The sequence below is a fragment of the Podarcis tiliguerta genome (assembly GCF_965153285.1).
Source record: "Podarcis tiliguerta genome assembly, chromosome: 4".
Classification (NCBI taxonomy): domain Eukaryota; kingdom Metazoa; phylum Chordata; class Lepidosauria; order Squamata; family Lacertidae; genus Podarcis; species Podarcis tiliguerta.
In genome coordinates, this window is record NC_139537.1 from 63277485 (window position 1) to 63301352 (window position 23868).

The 23868-nt window shown below is 42.1% G+C and overlaps 1 protein-coding gene and 2 long non-coding RNA genes across 5 annotated transcripts in view; 1 reads left to right on the top strand and 2 right to left on the bottom strand.

The window, feature by feature from the left end:
• Positions 1 to 23868, bottom strand: part of NHS (NHS actin remodeling regulator) — a 230499-nt gene that overhangs the window by 153634 nt on the left and 52997 nt on the right. The gene's annotated exons all lie outside the window — the stretch shown is intronic.
• Positions 6786 to 12790, bottom strand: LOC310677128. The gene is made up of 2 exons (XR_014510945.1): positions 8680 to 12790; positions 6786 to 8463 (listed from the first exon to the last, which is right to left on the bottom strand). It is a non-coding gene; the product is annotated as an uncharacterized lncRNA (long non-coding RNA).
• On the top strand, positions 9427 to 20921 carry LOC310677116. Its single transcript, XR_014510931.1, has 3 exons — positions 9427 to 15580; positions 16305 to 16432; positions 20638 to 20921. It is a non-coding gene; the product is annotated as an uncharacterized lncRNA (long non-coding RNA).

Here is a 23868-nt window from a genome sequence, read left to right on the forward strand (position 1 = left end):
GGGGACTGTGTGCCTGGATGTGTACACATGTGAGAATACAGGGAGGCTGCACCTATAGCCAGCAAATTTGGCTAAGGCAAATGCCACTTACTGTGACATGCAAACCACACTGTTATTATCAGACCATTTCCTTTGTTTACCGTGATTTAAAGTTATGCTGAATCTGTGTGTCTGTTGTATCTGCTTGTAGCTCTTGCTTCGGTGATGCTAAAGCAATCTGAAAAGCATAGACAAAAACCCATAGAAATAAACCAGATGGGCAAACTGGGTCCACAATGAAGCAAAGCCTTGTTATTATGGATGCGCTGGGCTATGACTGAAATCAGCAAGCTCCCTGAGTGGAATGCAGAAATCTCCACTAGAGGGCTCAGAACCTTCATAATATAACTCTACTACAGTCTACTAAAATGACAAGCCATTTCTCCCAAGCTTTCATGTCCACAAGGGATAGTCAAACTGGAGTCCTCTATGTGTTGCTGCGTTCTAACCTCCTCCAGCCCCAGCCAGGCAAGGACACCAATTACAGTGGTACCTCGGGCTACAGATGCTTCAGGTTACAGATGCTTCAGGTTACAGACTCTGCTAACCCAGAAATAGTACCTCGGGTTAAGAACTCTCTTTCAGGATGAGAACAGAAATCGCACGGCGGCAGCGGGAGGCCCCATTAGCTAAAGTGGTACCTCAGGTTAAGAACAATTTCAGACTAAGAACGGACCTCCAGAACGAATTAAGTTCTTAACCTGAGGTACCACTGTACAAGAAAAGGAGTTGCTGCAGGATATACCTCCCATCATAGGAGCGACTGTTGTGGGAACACACTTGGAAAAACCCCAAGAGACGCCCAGGTAACTGTTGCTTATGGGGCAATACAAACACTACAAAGGAAGCAAATAAATACGTAAGTCTTCTGCTTCCTACTCACTGAACCCTTGACAGCAGAAGAGGCAAGATTATGACCTGCGCTCTTCATTTGGTAACAACCTTTTCAATGACCAGGATCTCTGCAGTGTGTACAGCAGCATCAGTACAGTTCTATGCTTCTGGGGAAAATATTTCAAAAGATTTCAAACTGGTTTAAGCCTCTGGATTTGCTCAGAGTGCAGGGGCAAGGAAGCCAAAGGTGGTGTGGAAAAGAAAGGTGGTTTTCTCGAAGCTAGCAATGCGAAATGCCATGCCACAGAGCCCTTCAGGAGCTGAATTGGCGACATCCAAGTGTTAATTCCTCTCCACTGCAACCCGAAGAGCCAGTGGCATGTGAGCAGATTCCAGGTTTTACCTTAGCAATGTCCAGTGGAGCAGCTGCACTCCAGGGAGCTTCTTGCCTGCATGTCCTCAAGCTGTCACTTTGCAGTATGTCATTCCAGTCATCTATCTGAAAAAAGGCCAGCCAAACAAGGAAGCCTCACTACAACCCGCCCAATAATGTGCCCTGCTGACTGGCAATCCCGGTCAAATGAAGTTCTGTTCCATCCTAACTTCTTGCAATGAAAACTCACAAGGATAACTAACTCCAGAAACTGCTAACCTCACCTGACCTTCTATTAGCTGCATCCATTTCAAACTTTTTGTATCGGGTGGTTTTTCTATCATTTTCTATGGATTTGTTACCATTTACACATTACAGTATTTGATTCACGACTTGTTGATTCAGATTACATGGTTTTATTTTTTTACTTCTGCTTTTAAGACTATAGTTAGGGATGGGGGATAAATATGATACAGTTCACATTTAAAAGCAAATCTATCAAGTTCACATTTTCCAAAATAATATGAGAACTGAATGAAACACAGTAACCCTTTGAAATTTCCACTAATCCACATTTTGCCATGCAGTTCTCCATATGCATAAAAGGTGCATATAATAGGGGGAAAGCATGCATAAAAAAAATTTCATTCGTGAAATTAATGTACAAAAATGCATTGTGTTGGGAGAAATTGCTTGCGAAAATGTGCACATAAGTCAAAACTGCATACAAAAAGCCAGGGATAGCCGCGCGAAGCCTCCACAGGGCAGCGTGATGAAGGCTCCCCGTGCCCTGCAGAGGCTTCCCCAAAAATACGGTAATTAAAAGGACAATCACTTTTCACACAGTTTTACAGTCCACCTTTTAGAACATAAATTATCATGCTGTTGCATTAGTGTATCTTTCTTGGCAAAGAAGCCATGTGAAAATACAGAACATGATGCTCATGTGCTCTGGTGAATAATGTTGCTTTTATGCAAATGCACCCCCTCCAAATTGTTTCTAAAAGGACAAATGAGGGCACACGCTGGGCAGAATGACCCACACAGAGACACAAAACAAGGGAAACTTGGGGAAGCAGGGAGAAAAAAGATGGACAGGTTTGAATGTCTTTGGCAAGATGGTGGTTTTTTGAGAAGTGAAACAGGATCACCCCCCAAAACAAGGGCCTGCGGAGGGTGGGATAGCAGAAATACATTTCCTCTCCCCCCTCTTAAAGTCCCCACAAGTGAGAGGCTTGAACACTTTCTACAAGGCACCTGGTTCAGGCTGGTTAGAGCCATGAAGAAGAGTTGCTCCTGGGATAAGGATACAGTACCGGTTTCACTTCCTCGTAGCTCAGAAATAATAACTTTTAATTATTACTGTAAAAATGGGAAGGAAGAAGCCTAGACCAAAAATAATGAGCAATCTTCTAATTCCACATAGGAATCTTTTAATTTTCTTGAATTAGGCACTTTGAGGTTTTCAAAACAGAATGATGTAATGACTCTTGACTCTAATAAGTTCTCACAAGAAAATTAACAGTCTTACGGCACATGTAGCATTTATAGCACAGCTTACATTCTAAATCTTGGAATCTAATTTAAAGATCTGTTGAAAAGTGAGTAGTTTGATAGTTTTCCTTTGTGCGTCCACCTTTCTGTCTGAAACTCCCATAAAAGATGCATAATAAAAGTACAGCTTTCCATTCCAAGACACAAAAGTTTCCATGGGTGCAGCGCTCATTCCTTAACAATGTTAAAGTGTACTAAAGAGGGCCAGAGTTGACTGTTCTCTTTTCAAATACCAATGTCCATTGGTCACAAAATCATTTCAACGGCTCATTTAGTCAATGCCACAAAGAATTATAAGCACGCTTTCAGAACCAAAGGTCTGAAGGAGACACAGACACTGGCCAGGGAAACCGCAACCTTGCTAATTTGGTATGTAGGCAGTCAAGTCAGGCCTGTAACGCTGTCATTCTAACACACTCAGGCTAGTTATAGCATGGAGAAGTGATAATTTCAACTGCTTTCTCCTCCACAGTCTGTTGAAGCAACAACATTAAAGTGGTCTCGGACTACCTGTCTTCCTCTCATGCACCCAGCTTGAGAGAAAACCTCCTTATTTGTTAAACTGGAAGTTTCCCATAACATCTGAACCATGAAATTATAGCTTAAGCACTGCCTTCAAGCCATAACTAGAAATCACAGCTGTAAACGAGTTTTAAACTAACCAAGTAGCCTCCTTTCATACTGGGTCAGAGGGAGGCAGGGGGTGGTCATTATTCACTAGGGCTTCAACAAACTAGTGTTGTTGGAGTGAGAGCACCATGTCTGAATGAGGCCTGAGATCAGCTTGGTCTTCACCTAAGTAGCATGTTGCTTTCAGTAAGAACCCAAGATTTTTGAACCATGCAGGCCTCTGTTGGTTCCTCATGTTGTTTGGCCCATGTAGATCTGGTAATTCCAGTTCATCTCCCCAGTCATCTATATTCGCAGCGCCAAAGTGCAATAGAGAGGCAGCTAGCCGCTAGCTCCTTGGACAAACTACCACGACGGTGGAAAGAATTATATGCCTTGGTCTAGCTTTCGGAGGCCACGTTTAAGACCCCCTTGCATAGCCACTTAGGATTAAATTTAAAAATTACTTTAAAAATCTTCTTGACCAAAGTTATTGGCAACACATATTCGGTATTAGGAATCCCAATTTATAGCTCCGCACAACACATACCTCCTTACTTTCAGAGCAGCTTTGTTGCAATGATTAACATAATATTCTGTTAGAACAGTTTGTTCTTTGGGATTTCTTTACATTCTCATAGAACAAGTAACTATAAATTATACTTTGAATAATGATAATGACAATAATAATGAACAGTAGCCAGCAACCTTATTTTTTTTTTGCAGGGCCGTATAAACTTTAACTGTTTTCTACAATGCTCCCGTATGATTCAAGTCAAGTAGTATTAATATAATCATGTTACTAAGAAGTTAACCTAGTTTTCAAATCCACTTTAGCCACATTGTAATCTACATGGGCCAGCTGTAGCCTGAAGGATCGAAAACCAGATAAATAAGCAGAACTCAACATTTTTTAATCTTACGATTTGGGAAAGGGGGAAGCAGCAGCTGTGGGTCTTCATGATTTTTTTAATGTTTCATTTTGCAACTTTGCCAAACTGTTTTCTAATTAAAGAAAAGGGTTTTCACACTGTCATTGATTCATACAAAACCTGTCAGATCAGTTCTTGGATGGAGAGAGATGAGGCGAGGCCAGTCAACATAGGGAATATCATATTCTCCAATGACACCAATACAGCACCATGCTTGGGGTGCGTGTGGACTCATATATGTAAAACTACACAAAGAAGATGTTTTGTGAAAGATAATTTGAGTTTTATATATTAAAGGGATTACACTTATTGTTCATTCTCAACTGTGAAAAATTGCTACCTAAAAGTGAAATCATGCATTTATATTCAACCCCATCCCAATTTACCTCCTGCCTTTGTATGCCATGCAAAATGGCATATCCATCACATTACCAGACCATTCTGCAATAGAACAATTGCAAAACAATAAAGCAGCGCAGAATACAGCAGTCTTGATTGGTGCCACTTTACTTTCTCAGGGGTACCAATATGGTGCCCTCCAGATGGTGTCAGACTAAAACTCCCAACAGCCCTGACCTCTGGTCATGCTGGCTGGGGCTGGTGGGAGCTATAGAGTTGTTGGAACAGCTGGAGGATGTTGGCCTACCCCTACCCCAGCTTCTCTTCCCCTCAGTCCTCTCTCATCCCCATCCCCTTTTCCAAAGAAAACATACAGCTGCTTTGAATCCTTCTTGTGGTTTCAGAAGAAGCTGGCAACTTGTCTAGCACATGGCTGAGTAAAAGGGAACATAAATAAGCTAAATCTGAAACAATATGAGGTTTCTGTCACGAAGGCAGCATGAAATGAGAGGGAAATGGCAAGAGTAGAAATTGGGAGGGTGACACACTTCAACGGAGACTTTGTTTACTATACGTCTTGGGAAATGGAACCGCAAGGCAGAAAGCACTCTTAAGTTTCAGGCTAGAAATGACTAGCTTTCTGTCTAAATGGAATACCTCCTTCTCTGAAGGCCAGACATTATAGATTTCTATGTGGCTAAAGTGGATTTTAAAACCAGGCTATCTTCTAAATGGCATGGTTATATTAACACTATTTCACTTGCAACGGAGGAGTCCTGTGGAGAAACCAATTAATGTTTATTTAGCACTGTAAAGACTGAACCTATGGATGTTTACTCAGAGATGTCCCACTTATGCACTTATCACACATATGCAGAGGACAGCAGCACCAAGGTGCTTGTTACCATTTTATTATTATTGTCATCAAATGTAATTCTAAGCTGTGTAGTATGCAAGACCGAAGGTTCAAAGACTGTAATTTTGTAGGCTTTGGTCTGGTTCGTGTTATACATTAGAGGTGGGGAATCTCCAGCCCAAATGGGACTCTCAAACCCTCTCTACCCGGCCCTCTCTCCAGAACAAACTCCTTCCCCAGCCATACCTCCTACTGGCCCTGTTTCACACGCTAAAATGTGACCACGAACTGTGATCATGCCTCTTCCTTTTCTGGATGGAAGACAGAGAGGGGTGCAAGTACAAAGGCAAAATTGACATTGTTTGATCTCCCCACTTCTGCCTCTGGCCCCATCCAGCAGTAGCTTGTGGCTCCTGAAAGGTTGCCCATCAAGGAAAGTGGCCCTCAGACTCAAAGTCATTCCCCATTCCTGTTATATATGCATTTGTATTACACCCGTCTTCAAAACAGCACAGAAGAATAGCACTGCAGCCTCATAGCTACCCCATGAAACAGTCAAGGCTGAGAATGCGATCTTACCAGGCTACAAAGTGTGATTTGTAGCTGAACTTGGGGTGGAATGCAATGTTGTGCTATTACAAATATTCCATCTGTGCAAGCATATCAGCTTGCCAGACAGGGCCATCTTTAGCATATGCGCCGCCGGGGTGCAAATATCTGCCCAGCGCTCCTTGGGGGGGGGGCTTTTTTTGGGAGGGGGGAAGCTGAAGTTGTTGACTTTTTTAGGGAGCAAACTCAACCTGTAACAACGATGCAGCAAAAAGCCTGCTTTTGTTTGACACTACGGAGTAACAGAGCGACGGATGAGGGGGGCGGGGACTTCAGCCCCACTGCTTTTCACTGCCGCCAATCAAGAGGGACTAGTGTGCATTTGGCGCCTCTCAGAGTGTGGAGCCCAGGTGACCACACCCCTTGCACCCCCAGGTAAAGACGGCCCTGATGCCAGATGGAATTATCTCCCCACACCCACTGTTCTGACCCCAATAGCCAATTTTTGGGGGGTACAGGGGGAAGAGAGGGGAGAAAGCCCAGTTACACCAGGCTTCTGTTGACAGTGTCTGTTAGGTGAATCCCATCCAGTATTTAAGTCAGTACAACACATATATCATATGCCCTTCTTTTGAATGCTGCAGCGATCAGGGAGAACACATTGTTTATATTTCACTTATACATCTTAAAATACAAATGATAGGCTTAAATAACTTTTATTTTAAAAAAGCATGACACATTTCAAAACAAATGAAGCTACCACCAAGCCTATCTTGGGCATTGTTAGAAAGAATCTACTACCAGCAGCTCATAATGTTGAAAAGCCTGTGAAAAGTCAGTGAGAATACCAAACCTATAACTAAATTGGTAATTCCTTAGAGGGTTTGGAAGAAATACATTCCATTTTCATCTTGGTTATTCTTTCATTCTGTTTTTATTCAATGTGCCACTCTGTGTTGATGTCTCTAGAATTTGTTGATATCTCCACGCCTGAGAACTTAATTCTCGAGACATTTAGGTCATCCTAGATCAGACTTCAGGCCAGTGATGCCAATGGAAAGGGGTTGATATAGACATAGCATAGGCAAAAGGAGAATTAGGTCAAATGTACTCAACCCTTAGGTGGTTTGCTTATGGAGACAGCGGGGAGAAGTGTGTGTATGTGCCTGTGTGTTGCAGAGATTAAGACAGATTTGTGAAGTCTCTGTGACATCTGGAGGAACTCTTTCTATTACAGCCCATTAATCATAAAGCAGTTTTGAGGACTTCTCCCTCTAATGAATAATGCATCCCTGTGATGATGGAGGGTAATCCATTTAGCCAACATGGTGACTGGAGCCTCAAGACACAGAGTCTTTCAATGTGTCAACAAGCCAGCCCCAGATTTACAATGTGAGGATGATTTCCTGGTGACTAAAAATGAGGAAGGACAAAGTACAGACAAAATCCTGGGATGACAGAGCTCATCCCAGTTTGACGAGTGCATTTGCCCAGGTTGCCACTATCAGAACACTGTCTTAAAGGGAAATGTACTGAATGCAACACAAATAGGTATGAAAGTGAGCCCAACTCCAGTGTATTTCATTGGCCACATTGCAACTATTACAGCTGAGCCAGCTGCTCTGTCAGAGCTTCCTGTTTCACACATAGAAACATGTGTATTTAAATCCCAGAGGCGGCTCCATGCTGTAAATAAAAGCTTTGTGAAGGGGCAATTTTCAAAGAAAATAGGAGAGGGATGCTTAAGCCCCTCTCATCTCCCCTAATGCGGGGAGGGGGGCAAGGGAAGAGAAGGACTCCATGCTTGCAGAATTTGAAATTCCAATATGATCTGACCTGATTTGCATGTCCTGGACTAATCTGGGGGTCACAGTTTGCTTATTTTTCTGACTTTTGCACTTCCTGAATCTCCTGATTTAGTTCTTGGCTCAAAAATGCATCAACATACATTTTAAAAATGTATACTTTGGAAAACAATGTTTTTGAGATAACATTTTGAGAGAAAATATTTTAAGGTTACCCATTTGAACATGTTTCTAGCAGTGAATTCTTGGGCAGATTTTTTAGTATTTTTATTTAATTGCAGATCAATGTGGAAACAGAACCAATTTATGAGTGAACACAGGCAAAAGGGACACGAACTGGAAAGAGACAGATTCTTTCAGACCACACATTTTAGCTGTGATTCCACAGTGTTAGCCATGTTAACACATTGTAGCAAAAACAACAAGGGTCTTGAGGTACCTAAAAGAGCAATAGATTAGTGTAGTCATAATGTGGGTTTTTTTCTTAGACTTTAAGCTAAAAGATTAGCCATTCCCAGTTCTTGCTGAATATCTACAGTGACCCAAACTATGCAGGATTAGCAGTTGAAGCAACTGAGTCAGTTACAGTGGTACCTCGGGTTACAGACACTTCAGGTTACAGACTCCGCTAACCCAGAAATAGTACCTCGGGTTAAGAACTTTACCTCAGGATGAGAACAGAAATTGTGCAGCGGTGGTGCGGCAGCAGTGGGAGGCCCCATTAGCTAAAGTGGTGCTTCAGGTTAAGAACAGACCTCCAGAACGAATTAAGTTCTTAACCCGAAGTACCACTGTACTGGCACAAAGTTTGGAAGCCAGCATATTTTAATTTCACAATCTGAGCTCTGCAGTTCAGTGACAACTTCCAGGAGGTAATGGAATGACTATGGGCACCTGATCATTCAGAGGCAGCGCAACCAGCCCTGTGTAATCCCTCCAATTTCCCCATGTCTCCCATTCCTTGTACGTTATCTATGCAGCTTTGTGTATTAAGACTGCTGGGTTGTAAATAATCAAGCAAAAGTGGTAGTTATAGGGGAAACACCAAGGTAACACCAATCTGGTGTATTCCAAATGTTTTGGACCACAACACTTATGAGCCCCAGCAAGCGTGACCAATAACCAAGGTTGATGGGAGTTCTAATCTAACACCACATTGGATAAAACTGGCAGAGGTGCTAAAAATACTTGACAAAATTAGTTGATAGCCACCACACCTTGTCCCTGGAACAGCATTTCACACTAGTTTTTCAAATACTGCACTCTGTACCATAATAGAGCACCGTTTTCAAAGCAAGTCCAAGTTCCATGTTGCCGTTAAGTAGTTGGCACCGGGGCAAGGGAGCTATGAGGAGGAAGCAGCAGTAACATGTTTTGGCTTTCACAGCAGAGATGGCAGATAGTCGAGCTTTTTCCCACATGGATAATTTCTTAATTATCTGTATGGATTTTCTGTCTATATTTGTTACTGCCACAGCTACAGCTCATTAGTAGCCATTTAGCTACAGACCGACTTGCAATTATGGGATATTTTGGCAATCTTAAGAAAATTACTTTCATTTGATTTTGGTTTATGTTAAAAAGCATTGAACTATGAATGATTTTGAATTATTTACAAATTATAAAATGTCAAGAGTTCATTTGAATGGATGTGAATAGAGGGCTGATTTGAACAACCATTTGGGAGGCCCATTTCTCAACCTGCAGAGACTTATTTATCTGCAGAGGCTAATAACATCTCTTGGGACAAGTGTTTTTCAAACTGTTTTCTGAACTGTGTAGTAAATTAGGTGAATCTCAAGCCAACCAGATCAGGAGACAAAACCTTGTTGCATTTAAATATGCATATTAGAGAGAGACATATGGCCAGGAACATAGAGATAATTTTCTTTTCAGTGTTTCCCAGAGATTTGAAAGTTTTGATATACAGTATACATGCATGAAGTATGTTACAGATAATTTTCAGTCTAATTTCTCAGCCACGCCTAACACTCGTCATCTTGATCATCGAGCCATAAAAACTACTGGCCCAGATAAAAATACTCCTGTTTCTGAAACCTGTCTGTAAAAAAGGAAAAGAAACCTCACTAAACATCTTGGCTTAAAAAACAAACAAACCATTTCCTTTTAATTTTATTATGTTGACATGCCAGTATGAAGTATGTACACACTCTATTAGTCCTTCTGGGCAGAATATAGAACATAGGAACATGTAACACCTTTTTAAAACACTCTTGAATGTTCTTCTCATTCCCAGCAAACTTTATGTCCTTTAATTCACCCTAGTAATTTCCCAGATGGAGTGACCTTTATCTTTTACCTTCTTTATAACACTCAAGAAATGAAATAGCTCCCACAGCCTGTGCCAATAATTATACGTAACCAGCTATGGCTTAAGATTGTGTATGCGAAACCCAAATATGTTTGCCAAATTAAAAGTGCTATGAACAAACTTGAAAGAACTGATTTCCATTACCGTACCTTAGCCTTTTTCAACTGAGTCATCATGAGGCAATGCTGACCTTGGACTCCAAAGGTATCTTGGAACATTAGTGGCTCAGTGGAAAAAACAAACCTGTTTTGTGCATGGTAAAGAGATCCATCAAGCTAAGAGGTTGTTTCCCATTCTTCGCAGACACCATTCCCTTATTAGTATTCCAATGTTTAATCGAACTATCGAATGAATTAATTTTTTATATATTAAAATGGTTTCCCTAATTTATCAGCCAACTTATTTCCCCCCCAAAAGTCCACTCTTCAGTAGTTACTTCACTTCAGAACTTACCTGAGGGAATGGCCTGCTTTATCACCTCATAATTCACCTGAGGTAATAGCCTATTTTATCAACTCAGAACTCAGAGGAGGAATGGCCTGCACATGGAAAAGTTGGCATGCTGGAAAACGTATAAGTTCAACCTTCTCCCTGATATTCATTAACCTGTTATTGATTTGTTCGTTTTATCTATATCCCTCCTTTCTCCCAGTACAAGGGGCCAAGGCGGCTCACAGCATGAATTAAAACCAAGCCTCCCAGAGGGCTATTCTTCCTGCACTAGCTTCTTGAAGTTGGCTTTCTCCATGACTTCCCACCAAATGTGTCTTCCTAAAAGCCCACAGCAAATACCAACAGGCAAATGTGAGCTGGTAGGACTCCCGCTGGCAGCAGGACCCATTTTTTTTACAGGTTGCTTTCTCTTCTTCTTTTCTCTCAGCTAGTAAACAGACAATGGCAGTGCTTGTTTCTTCGCATGCAGCTCTGGCCCAAATCCAGACCCACGCTGGCAGGATCAATGGAGGGCTAGCATTGTACCATTCTGTTACACACACCACTCGACTTGTCATCCTTTTGGGGGGCAGCGACTCGGATGTAACCTCATTTCAGGCTGGCAGCTGGTGGGACGGGCTGGGCAGAAAAACTCACTTAGAGCCACCACATCGTAAACCCAGACATAGGCCAAAGACAAGAAGCTGTTAATAAATAAACCCAAACAAAACCGCCACATAATGAACTGGATGCTGCCTGTTGAAGATGGCTTGTTTGGCTTCTTTCTGGGTGCACACATTGGCACAGTCTCCTCAGCCACTTGCTAATTAGTGATGCCAGAGAACACCAAATTACGAGTGTGCTGGCCATTTCCTGACCTTCACCTCCCATCCTCTCCAATCGCACCTCTTGAAGAGGTATATAGTGCCTGTTCTCACACTAACTGCACTGAACAAAGCAAATCCATTTGCTTCCCTCACGATGACTACTGCAACCAACACATTGACGGCGCTTCCATCTGCTTCTATCCATCTGCACGCCGCTGTGCCTGACACCCCAAGCCTCTGATGCTTTTGAATAGCTACTGATTCTCTTCTGCAAGGTGTTTTTTTGTATTCCCCCAGTCTAACAGAAAGGGTTTCTTTCTCTCCACTCCTTCCCCATCTATGAGGCCTGTGAGAAGAATGTCCACTGATAAGCCAGCCACAGCCTCCCTTTCCCCCCTCCCCCTGCAGAAAGAAAGAACACTCATATGTTTGTATGGGGTTATCAAGTCGGGAGACCTCCCTTCAGCTACAAGGCCCAGCCTTCTAGCTCACGGCAAGCTCTGAAGGGTACTTGCTTCCTTTGTTCCGTCTGCCTACCCCACCCTTGTGGCTGCTGCGATATTGGGGATCCTAGTGTCCCCATCCCCCTGCTTTTCCCTGTGGGTGCCTCTGCACAATGAAGAACTCCAGTGCTCTTTCTGTGCAGCTGCTTTCCCAAGCAACAGCATACTTAAAACTGACCTAATTTCTGCCAGTTTTACCGCTGCCTGGAGGGTTCCAAGTAGCACCAGTGAAAACAAGCAATGAGAGCAGTGATCAGTTTTCACTCAATCCAGCACTATATACACACACATATATATCTCTAAACTTTCACTTAATATTTGACGGCTTTTTAAAAAACCAGCAAGATAAATTAATCTCTGCCTTTTGAATGCAGGTTGGGGTGGGTTTTTTTTGGCATTCTGAAGGAACGGCTTATGATTCTCATATTATTCCAAACCTTGATAACTTATTTTGTGTTTTCCTTTATACTTGGCACAAGACTTCTAGATGCCCAAAGTTCCCATCAAGCATGATTACCTATTCATGGGAGCAACATGCAATCATCCATCCCCAACTGGTTGGATGATTGAGCCACTCAACCCTTCCTCCAATACCCACATGTATACCTCAGGTGTCTGCAACCTCCTGCAATGGGGCTTGAACCCACAGACCTTGAGATTAAGATTCTCATGCTCTGTCGCTGAGCTATCCTGAGTTCCTGTATCCAATCGTACAGTGGAATACATAAATACTTCCATAGAATCTGGAGCTCCTGACTGTTTAGCATTCCAGATTCTTTGGAAGTCTTCATGAGGATAAATGTATACACAGCACATCCCCACTCCTCTACATAGTGACAAGGCTGCTAATCACATCCGAAGAGGCCACCTAAGCAGTATAACTATATACTTGTCTCCTCCTCATGTCCCTCCATACAGCCCAAACAGAGATCTCTGCCTTTTGTGATATAAAACTTTGGCTGAACTTTGGACAGAATATAAAGCAAATTGAATTTTGCAGTGTGTGCAACATGGTATTTGGACGTGCCTTTGCATTTGCCAATCTAATCAATTCCACTCACCAAAGTGTTTGTATTAACCTGCCAGTAGCAAGCTAAAAGTAAGCGAGAGCCAGAATTTGTGCAGGCACACAATGGATCTATAGTTTCAATAGCTGCCACAGATAAGGGAATATTGGGAGGTGACAAATTTATCAATCTGAGCCTTGTCAACCATTATTTTTTTGCCAGAACCAATCAACATCAAAAAATAGAATCCGTACAAGGGCATATGCACATTTTAAATGATCAAATGCATGAATATATTAAAAATCCTATCCACATCCTTATGAATACTTGGCAGCTAATCATTACTAGACCTGCTATTGTCCAGCCCAAAGAGTTACAACTTTCTCTTCTTACCGAAATGTAAATCATTTAAAGTGTGGCAGGATTCTGGTCAGGGTGTACTCCAGCCCTCTCCTGCATTAACCCTTCAGTGCCCTGCAGTGCAACCATTTACACAACTGGGATGACGCATACATTTTCCCTCCTGATCTTCATTCACTTTCTTTAAAAAGTTACAGTTCCTTATTTTTTGAGAACTGCTATCAATACAGGTGCAACATTTCAAATATACAAGTCTTAAATAACTGCAGTTCCTATTCTCATACTGGTTATCATTTTGTCCTTAATAGGATACCATACATTCAGTTCCCGTGAAAAAACATACTAAAAAGTTTGCCAACCAGAATAGACACATGTTGATGGCAGCAGATGGTTCGGTTTCCTCTTGCCAGTCCCATTCTTTGATCCTTAGGACGCAGCTCCCTTAGACCTGCAGATCCATCAAATAAAAAGCACCCACAATAAATAGTGAAGGCGTATTTTTCTTTTTAAGTGGGTGCTGTCCTCCATAAAGGGGGGAATTGAAATATCTGTAATTTGATCCACCATTGTTAAATTTGAACCAGATACACTGACACAAAGTAGAACCACATTAAAATTTACAGACCTTCCAAAGGGCAGGTATCCATTGTAGCATGAATTAAAATGTTTCCATCATCCACCCTCCCCAGTATAAAGTGTTTAAATGAAGTGTTTCCCACAAAACTTTGAGTTTTTAAAAACTAAACAAATCTGTTCCAAACTCAAAACCCAAATAAAATTGGATTCTACAGCTAGAATAAATTGTGCAGTTCTTCAGGTCCATCCATATCTGGGCTTACTTATAACTTATTTTGCTTCTTCTAGTCATGGCAACCAAAGCCTTATTTCTTGATCCATCATAAACCTCTGGGAGGAGGCGGTGGCCCAAGAGACAGGGAGATAGAGATGCAGAACTATGGTTCCACAGCCAGTTTGATGGTGCTGCAAATTCCAGACCCCAGACAGTGTTAGAGCTGCTGGTTCGGAGTTCAGTGGCTAAAGTGTAAGAACATGACCAGAAATCCTGCAGTTGAGGCAGAAAGAAAAAGTTGCTGCAGCACTAGCCTGCAGTAACTGCCAAGGCTTTATAGTTTAGTCTAGAACAGGGTTTCTCAAACTTGGGCCTCTACCTGTTGTTGGACTACAACTTCCATCATGCCTAGCTAGCAGGACCAGTGGTCAGTGATGATGGGAATTGTAGTTCAAAAACAGCTGGAGACTCAAGTTTGGGAAACTCTGGTCTTGAGTCTAAATACTGAGGCCTGATTCTCAGAGGAGATCAAGGCCAAGTTCTTTAGTCGAAAGGCAGAGATACCTCCTGAGCTCCAGGTGAGAGCTCTGGTGCTGATGAGTCTATTCAAGAAGAGTCAAGCAATGGATTCATATTCTTTGAGTTACTGTCACTCATGGAAATCCTACTGAGATCCCTCTCTTTGGAAATATTGATCGCCATTTCTTAAATGTTTTATATAATATTATCACAGTAGTAAGACCTTGAAACATTCTTTTAAAAAACCTTTGATTATTATGACAATGAATTATGCAGCTAATGTCAGCCACCAAAGCCAATAATCACTTTTGTGCCATTTAAAAAGTTTTCAGCAGCAAGATAATAGCTAAAACAATAATAAAAAGATAGCTAAAATAAACAGGAACAAACCAAGTCAAATTTAAACCCACCAGCTCGCTAATCAGTGTGTTTCATTTGGTAGATTTGATTCACAAAAATCTTCAACTCAGATACCACAAAATGGAAAGGTTTGGCAGAAACTAAGAAAAAAAAAGAGGATAAAATATTATGTATATTTTCAATCAAAAGGTGCAGTAAGAACCAGAAATATAATGTGGGGAGGGAAAACATTTATAGTGCTGGGGGACCTCTGCATTATCAGATGGGGAATTCATGTGTAATACACCCATCCCTGGGCACTAGGTATTTATTAACAATGGATGAAAAATGTTCTGCCTCCAGCTGAATTCACATGAACAAAAGCAAACAAAGGGCGAGATGCTTTAACGCACCAGTACACTTGAGCCAGGGATTCTGGCAGCAAAGCCCAGGACACTTTTACCCCCTGTGCCACTGGGACAATTCTCAGGCTGAGAGAACGACTGCCCTGACATCTGCGGTGCTGCAGACCCATCCATGTAATGCCCACAGAAGGCAGCTCATCAGCTTAACTAGATCAGGTGAGTTGAGAACCAATAGGGTCTGGCTGAGGGGTTTTTTTTTTACTGCAGCTCTGTGCTTGGTTCTTTAGTCTGATCAATTTGTCTGTCATGAGCCCCATGGAGACATATTGGCAGGGCTGGTCCAAGCGGGAGGAGGAAGAAAGGGGAGGGGCCTTGTGGCCTAGTGATCTAGATGCTGAGGAAGGGGCAAGTAGGTTGTCAGGGGAGAGGCCTACCTCTTTGATCCCCTGGCTGCCACAGTAGAGGAGCAACCTGACTTGCCTCGGCCACTGCCACCTGTCAGTGAAGTGTTTCCTGCTCCTGGGAAAGGCCCTGAGTGTAGAATGACAGTAAGCTGGTGTGTAAGCCCACCCACATCACCCAAGAAGCAGCCACAGCTAGCAGACCCAGCAGACCGCCTACCTGTAGGAGTGCCCACTTGCTTGCCTGATCCCAAGGCTTAGGGAAATGACTACATGAATGGACGTGCCTGTCCCACTCTTCCAAAGGTCAACCTGGGGGGCATGCCAGGTGTTGTACCATGTCTTAGCCTAGCCATGTACCTTAGAGCTCTGCTATGACTTCTGAACTGTGTAACCTGATATATATTTGGACACTGTAGTGAAATCTGGAATAAAGCCTTATATGATTACCAAGTCTGAGTAATGAGTCCACAAGTGGCAGCCAAGATGCTGCCCTTGGGAGAAGCTCCTAAACAAATCACTTCATCTCCCTGCTCCAGAACATGACCACCAGGGCCATCTCAGACCATATCATCTGCTTCTCATCTTGCTGGGCTGTAACAGGCACTTCTTGAGGGTTGCCTTATTATGCTTTATGTAAAAGAAGGCATTCCCCACTTTCTCCCAGGTAAGAATATCATACTGGGCAAAGTTACTTGGACTTCCTTGAGAGGATGCAACTATTCTTTCTGCCTGAAGCAGATGTGGAGAGGGCACTAACACCAGTCATGCTTACATGAGGAAATCGCTCAGCTACAGGAATATTTGTTATAGGAGTGTCTAGGCTTCCTTAATGGGAAAAGCAGACACTGCTGGTGTGAACACAACCAGTGTGAAGGGGTCCTAAAACATTAACTTCTGTGTAGCACACATACACATGCATGCACACATACAAGCCCTGTTATGAATATGTCTATTTCGTTTTCTGTTCTTTGGCACCAGTACAGCAACAATTATCCAGACAAACCTTCTCATATGTCTGAATAATTTTGTTCTGAAATACAACGCTTATAGGGCCTTATCGCTGGCAGCTAGAAAGGTGATGACTTGCTAGAATCCACATTAGTATTTAGTCTCTTCCAGCTGCTGCAGCTGGTGAGTGATGTGTCCTTAAGTCTTCCAAGAGAGAAGACAGTCTCATGAGAGAGAAGCGCATCTCATGGATTAACCTAAGTGGAACTGCTCACTCTAGATACTTCAGACAATAGCGTATTGGAATTTTTTTATTAGCATTATTAAACAAGCTCTTTCCAGTCTACATTCTGGCAGAAACTTAAGCAGGAATATTCCGAACAGTGCAAAAATAAAGAATTTAGCAGATCCATATTCATATAGATGGTTTTGCTCCCAACAATTGTACTTCAGATTCTTCCCAACAGAACGCTTCTAGTATGTATTTCAAATAAATAAATAAATAAATAAATCCACTCGAGAGGAAGAAGAATTTAAATATTTTTGGAATGACAGATTATATATTATTATATTAGATCAACTGAACCATTTAATCTAAAATAGGGAAGGCTGAGCAGATGTCGCCAGATAAGATTAGACTACTGACTTCAAACAGTGCTGATTGTCAAAGCTATATATTTGATCAGACAAATCAGTTTGTAATATATCATCCTTCTTAAAAATGAAAAGCCACAACCAACAAAAGGGAGGGAGGTATGAATGTTGAGGGTGGGGTGGGGGAGCCATGGTAGCAGTTATGAAATTAAGACTGATTGACTCAGAATACTTTACCAGCCAACCAGTAACAATGCTGTATTTGGCCTCTTTTAGAATGCCTCACCAATTTTCAGTGTTTGCTTTTGCATCTTAACTTTCTCTAGTAGTGCAGTTCTGGTACTTGGAACAAACTTCAGAAACTGTTTTAAAGAGCAAAATCCAGATGTTATAGATACAGTACATGGTGTTTCTGCTTATGCAAAGCACTTGTGCATGACGCAAGCTGCTATTCGAACTGTGTGTCAGAATAAAATGGGAGGGGGAAGGAGAGAAAGTATGACAACACTGGATATGGCTCTCTTGTCATATTTCCCACTTCCCCAAAAATCTGTAACAAAATTTTGGGAGCAGATGAGAAGACAGTACAATACATTTGTATTTGTTTAGTCCCACCTCTGCCCACAGTATTCATTCTGAGGCAATGAACCTCTTCTAATTAATATGAATACCTTGTTCTTCAGGACTGGTGACAAGGGATAGGCAATAGGCAGTTGCATGGGATGGGACTCCAACTTCTTGTTGAAGACGAGTCCCATCCTACCTACCTACTTACCTACCTACCTACCTACACACCCACCCACACACACACCACTTCTATTCATAGCTGCCTGGGTCAGCAAGGCACAGCTCAATCGCTGTGTGCATGTTTAGAATACAACCCTGGGCAAATTGATTCATGAGAGATCCTTCTTTGCCTGCTCCCACCCAAAGGTAGCCCCTGGAATAATCCAACAGCACTGATAACAGTGGCAACTCCAACTGTAAACGTTAAGTAGCCAATAATTGGTTACATAAGTCAATGATTCAGTAGTTCCCAGAGGGAGAACGATGATGAGATAACAAAGACTCAGAATTCCTCATCTGCCTTCAGTCCCTTGCTGTCCATGTTGAATTATTTCCTCTTTACTATTGTTTGGAAGTGAGATTAATAGGGGTTCAGCCTCCCCCTGGTTTTACATGGGGATGTTGCCTTTCTTTGGTCTTCAGTGCACCTGTCATGCATATGAGCAAATCACAGGTTGGAGTGGGATGTGGGATTGCTGTCCCTGCCTAAGCCAATGGAGGTTTTCCTATTCAATGCAATGAAAGTTGAATCATATCCTCAAAGAAAAGGAACTGAGCAAACACCACCGTAATCTGAGCTAAACTGGCTCAGAGCCCAAGGTCAAATACACTGTCAAAACTGAGAAACAGCTAATCCTAACATGAACAGGAAGCATCCTGATAAGATTTGTGATAAGGAACTCTTTTATGGCTCTAAGGACTTTTCTGCACCTCCCAAGCCTCTTGCACAGGTTGAAAAGAAATATCACAATGCAGGGCTATTGCAAGGCAGCATTTGAAGGCAAACCTCTACTCAGAAACGATACCAGGCTGCTGTCTAGACCCTCAGCTGTGATGCTCGCCCCACTTGTGAGGTCAATGTGGTCTTTCTGGGAAACCTAAAAAGATATACAACCATTCTAGTGATAAGAAACTAGTTTGTAAGGTGCAGAATACAGCTGATGGTGACAGGCAGCTGACAGCATGTGACAAATTTGCGAAAACATCTGCACCAACTGCCCATACATTACCAGGTTAAATTCAAGGTTCTTGCATCAATATACAAAGCCCTGAGCAACTTGGGTCTAGAAAAGAATTGCCTGAGCCATTATATACCAGCTTGACCACTGAGAGCATCCAGAAGAGTACAGTTACCGGTAGTTATTCTCCTTGTTACAGAATCCTTTAACTGGACAGAATTCAGGCATTTAATGCAGCTGGTTCTGTGCTATGGATTACTCTTCCAGCAGAGATTCAGAATATATTATTGCTATTAACCTTTGGGTGTCTCTTGAAGACTTTATGTTGAGAGGCCTGCTATGTTAACTCATTGCCAGTTGGGAACTATATTCAGTAGATAATTGACACACGCTGCTGCAATTCATTCCAGATTCTGTACATACCAGTTGTTGAAACCATCCTATCAAACACAAATACAGTGGTATGCTTCAGGTTACATACGCTTCAGGTTACAGACTCCGCTAACCCAGAAATATTACCTCAGGTTAAGAACTTTGCTTCAGGATGAGAACAGAAATTGTGCAGCAGCGGTGCAGCGGCGGCTGGAGGCCCCATTAGCTAAAGTGGTGCTTCAGGTTAAGAACAGTTTCAGGTTAAGAACAGACCTCCAGAACTAATTAAGTTCTCAACCCGAGGTACCACTGTACTACATGGGCAGTCAAAGATTTTTGTCCTTGCTTTTTATTTATCTATCTCCAGCTATGCTTCCATTGAGCCCAAAGAACTATAGGTAACATCCCCAAGTACCTTCCCATCCAAGCACTGACCAGACCCAGACCTGCCTGGATAGCTCAATTGGGTAAGCATGGTGCTGATAATGCCAAGGTTGCAGGTTCAGTCCCTGTATGGGACAGCTGCTTTCAAAGTTGGAAGAGACCCTGAGGATTATCTCATCCTAGAAAATCCTCAGGGTTCTTTCCAACTCTGAAATTCTATGGTTCTATGGTTCTTTGAAGCTTTTTCTACATGGCTGGATGAGTTGGCAACATGAGCAAATGGTGCTACTGCCTTTCCTCATGAGGGAATAGTGCAGGCTTGTTATAGCTATCTTTGCAGAGAGTGATGAGAAGCAGAGCCCACATGCATAAACAGCACAGGGATTTGCATAGTGTACGGTTCCCAAGTCAATAACAGCACAATGTGCTGGGGATGTGGCTGGCTGAGAAATGTTTCATCTGTGTGCAATCCCTGCTAATTGCATAACCACAATACTTTATTATGTAGCTGTAATAGCAATAAATGGGATAGGATGTGGTTTCATAATACGCTACTGGAACAAACTGTTTAAAATAGTGTCAGGTTCATCTTGTAAATGATTTCCTGCATGCTATTTGGATAAGTTTTCTAAGTTTGCTATGTCATGAAGTTAAAACCTAATAAGTAATATATTAATGATCATTTGGGGTGGGGGTGGGGAGACAGGTTTACATGTTTTTGGTGGAGTAAGTAATATAAACGGTTTCAATTTCTGCATTAATGCCGCTGAACTTTGTCCCTCACTTCAGCCAAGAAACAATTTATTTTTTCCTATAAAATCTTCAGCAGCCCAAATCCAGCTATGATTCCAAGAGGATCATCTAACCAAGGAAAAGGTATGGCTTCCATTAAATCCCTGCTTGATTTAGTGACAATTCTTCTTGGAAACAAGAGGGGACTTTCCTACGATCCAGTGAGTCATGGGTGAAATGAAGAGAACGGGGATTGCAAGATTCTGGAATCCTTCTCAAAACCACAGAGTAGTTTTTCCAGGAAATGTTTACAGACTGGAAAAGAGGAAGTTTTTATTTTTATTGCCTTTCTCCTTTATTAAATGGCACGCTTAATAAGGGCTCCAGAGATTCATTGCTCAGATTCGGCAATCCAACTCAATATTCATCCTCCATTCTCTACTTTCCTTCCTTTCCTTTTTTTTTCATTTGATCAACATTTGATTACCATTTCTCATACCCAGGGGAAAACAAAACCCCTGCAAAGCAAAGATTGCTCCATTGGGAGCAGTGCAGGGGATGGAATATTACTTCTTATAAGAACCAACCAATGAATGGCATAGCTGGCACGAGGAGCCCTCTCAGACTGCACATTTAGGAGCCAGGTATCTCTCTGGGTCCACCACAGACTCTCACTCCTGGCATCACAGATTGGTGTAAAGGAGGCTTCTGTGGATTGCTAATCCAAGTATAAAGATGTGTCTTATAACATAGGCCCTTTGACCCTTGCCTGGTCAACAGAGCAGCACTCTCCAGCTTGGTTGCTATGTTGAACCTTCCCACCTTGGACTCCTGCTTCTCTGCACAGGAGTTCCAGTTCTCCTTGGATTTATTCTTTCTTCTTGTTCTGTCTCTCCCTTTGTTCTAACTCACTTTGTCCTGTCGCCTCCGTCCCAGCCTGTTTCAACAAAACTCTTGTTTGTCTTCTTGATGTCACCAGTGTTTTGGCTTCCAATTCTGACTGTGCTCTCTCCAAGCTATCCTGTATTGCCTCTACCCAATGTTTGCCCCTGAAACTGATGCAAAGTAGCTCCATCCAACATAAAAGGACAATAGTACTATTGCTCCTACCACATTCTACAGTAGAGAGGAAGGATGGGGAGAATCTCAGCCCAGATCACCAAACGGTTTTCTCCTTCTTGGAGAGACTATATATTGAGAGGCATCTGCTTAATGAAGAGTGGGTACTTTGCCACCTGCCAGAGCCATTAAAATTATCTCCAGTATCCAAACTGGTAATGCACTCCTGATCAAATGCCAATCTTACAACTAGAATCACGGGGGGCGGGGATTGGAGAGGAACAGAATCCTTGGCCATGCATACCAATCATCATCTTATTCCTTTAAATTAAATACAGCAATGCTGTTGTCAACACAAGTCGGGCAGATAATTACTATTACTATTATTATTTATTGGTTTTCATACCTACCCTTCACCACGAGGTCCCAGGATGGGCTAAAACAAAATAAAAACACAATAGTAAGATCAGTTAAAACAACGGAGAGAAGAATAGGGTGGGCTACATCCAACACCACCTCACTGCTCACTGTCCAAGATCTCCCTCAAAGGTCTGGAGGACCCTCTGGAGCTGACGTGGTGTGGGCTGTGAAGAGGAAAGGAAGGGGAAGTCCTGTTGTATGAAGAAGACACCACTTGCTTAGCATAGCCATGTCTCATACATTTCAGGTGTCAAAAGCTAGGTAGCTTATAGCAAAAAGATTTGTGCTTTTGGTACAAAAACTAGTACGCAGGCTCACTTTGCAATACAGTAATTCAATATACATAAGTTTTCCAGGAAGGAGTTCCAGAATACTGGGGTAGGGGGTAGGAATTACATAATATGACTCCTGTTCATCCTCAGTTTCCCAGCAGAGTATTGAAACTTTCTTATATAGTCATTCCTGACCCACATTTCTTACATCTCTGCTGCCATCTAGCTCTCCTGTCCCATTCTCACCACACGTTTGGCAGCCACCGCCATGCCTCCTCCACCCAAGACCACAGGGCTTTGATTCTGTATACAGCTGTCCCATCCTGACACTAAATAAAAAAAAGCAGTAGGAAGTGGAGGGGAGATGGATAAAGAAACATGCTGCGCCGTTCCCGACATGTAATTTGGACCAAGGCACTTGCATAATGCGTCCAAAAACAGGCACCCAAGCAGGCAAAAGAAACACCACAAGGCAGCATACAGAGCCAAGATCAAAGAACTACGCACAGAGGCTCTTGAAAGCTTTTCTCTAATTAAAATGCTAAAAAGGAAAAAAAAGAGTCCACTCCAGATGAAGGAGGCGAAGAAGGATGGAGGGAAAGAGAGAGAGAGAGACTGAACTAGGCTTTCTAGAGAAGGAAGATAGAACAAGATAATGCTGGATTCTTTTCATCAATTAAGTCATTATCTTTCTCTGTCTTGCACCCCCGTCCTCACCACCATTAAAGAAAGCATAGAAACATTTAGAGAATTTTTTTAAAAAAAAGATAAAGCCTTTCAAATCTAAAATAGTACAGTATTCCTCAGCACTCCTCAATGACAAAGTGTTAGGTTTTTGGTTTTTTTAAGGGTCCTTGAAGTTCAGTGGTTGAGAGTCATTTTGAAACGTTAACCTGTTTGACAAGATATTTGTCAAAAGTCATGCCAGAGTGTGCGAACTAATAAGACCCATATGTAACCGCTTAATGGTAAACACACTCTTAATCCTGTGTAGCTAAATGGTATAACAAAGGAATTAGCTGGTGACATCCACTTAGGAAATATGATCCAATCTATATTATGATTTTCTTTCTAACTGCTGAACTGATTTTGACACATATAAAAATGTGGCTTCAATCACAGGAAACTACACCACCATTAAGTGTGTGGGGAGTGTAAAAAGTAATGAGATTTTCAATAAGCCTACATCAGTAGGGATCTAAACAACAAGAATGCCACAGTTGGGCTTTGACAGAGGAAGGTGGTTGATCAGGTTCATTCAGAGTCTTTCTATTAATCACCAGTGAGATCAAGAGATTACTCTTTTTGGACCAGTATTAAAATATGCCAAGTCAGGAAGGAAAAACAGTGAAACTTTCCTGACCAGCTTCCTATCATCTCCCAGAGCTTGGGTTCACTTACAGTAAATTCTCCATCCAAAGTTACATCTAAGAGAACAAGGATAAAAATTGCTCCCTTCTGGCCAACATTGAGAACTTGCTGTTGTGTTTATAAAACAGGAGGATTCAATTCCCTCCCCCCTTCTCGCGTCAAGGAAATAAAAGCAACTTGAAATCTGAGCTCCAGCTTTACAT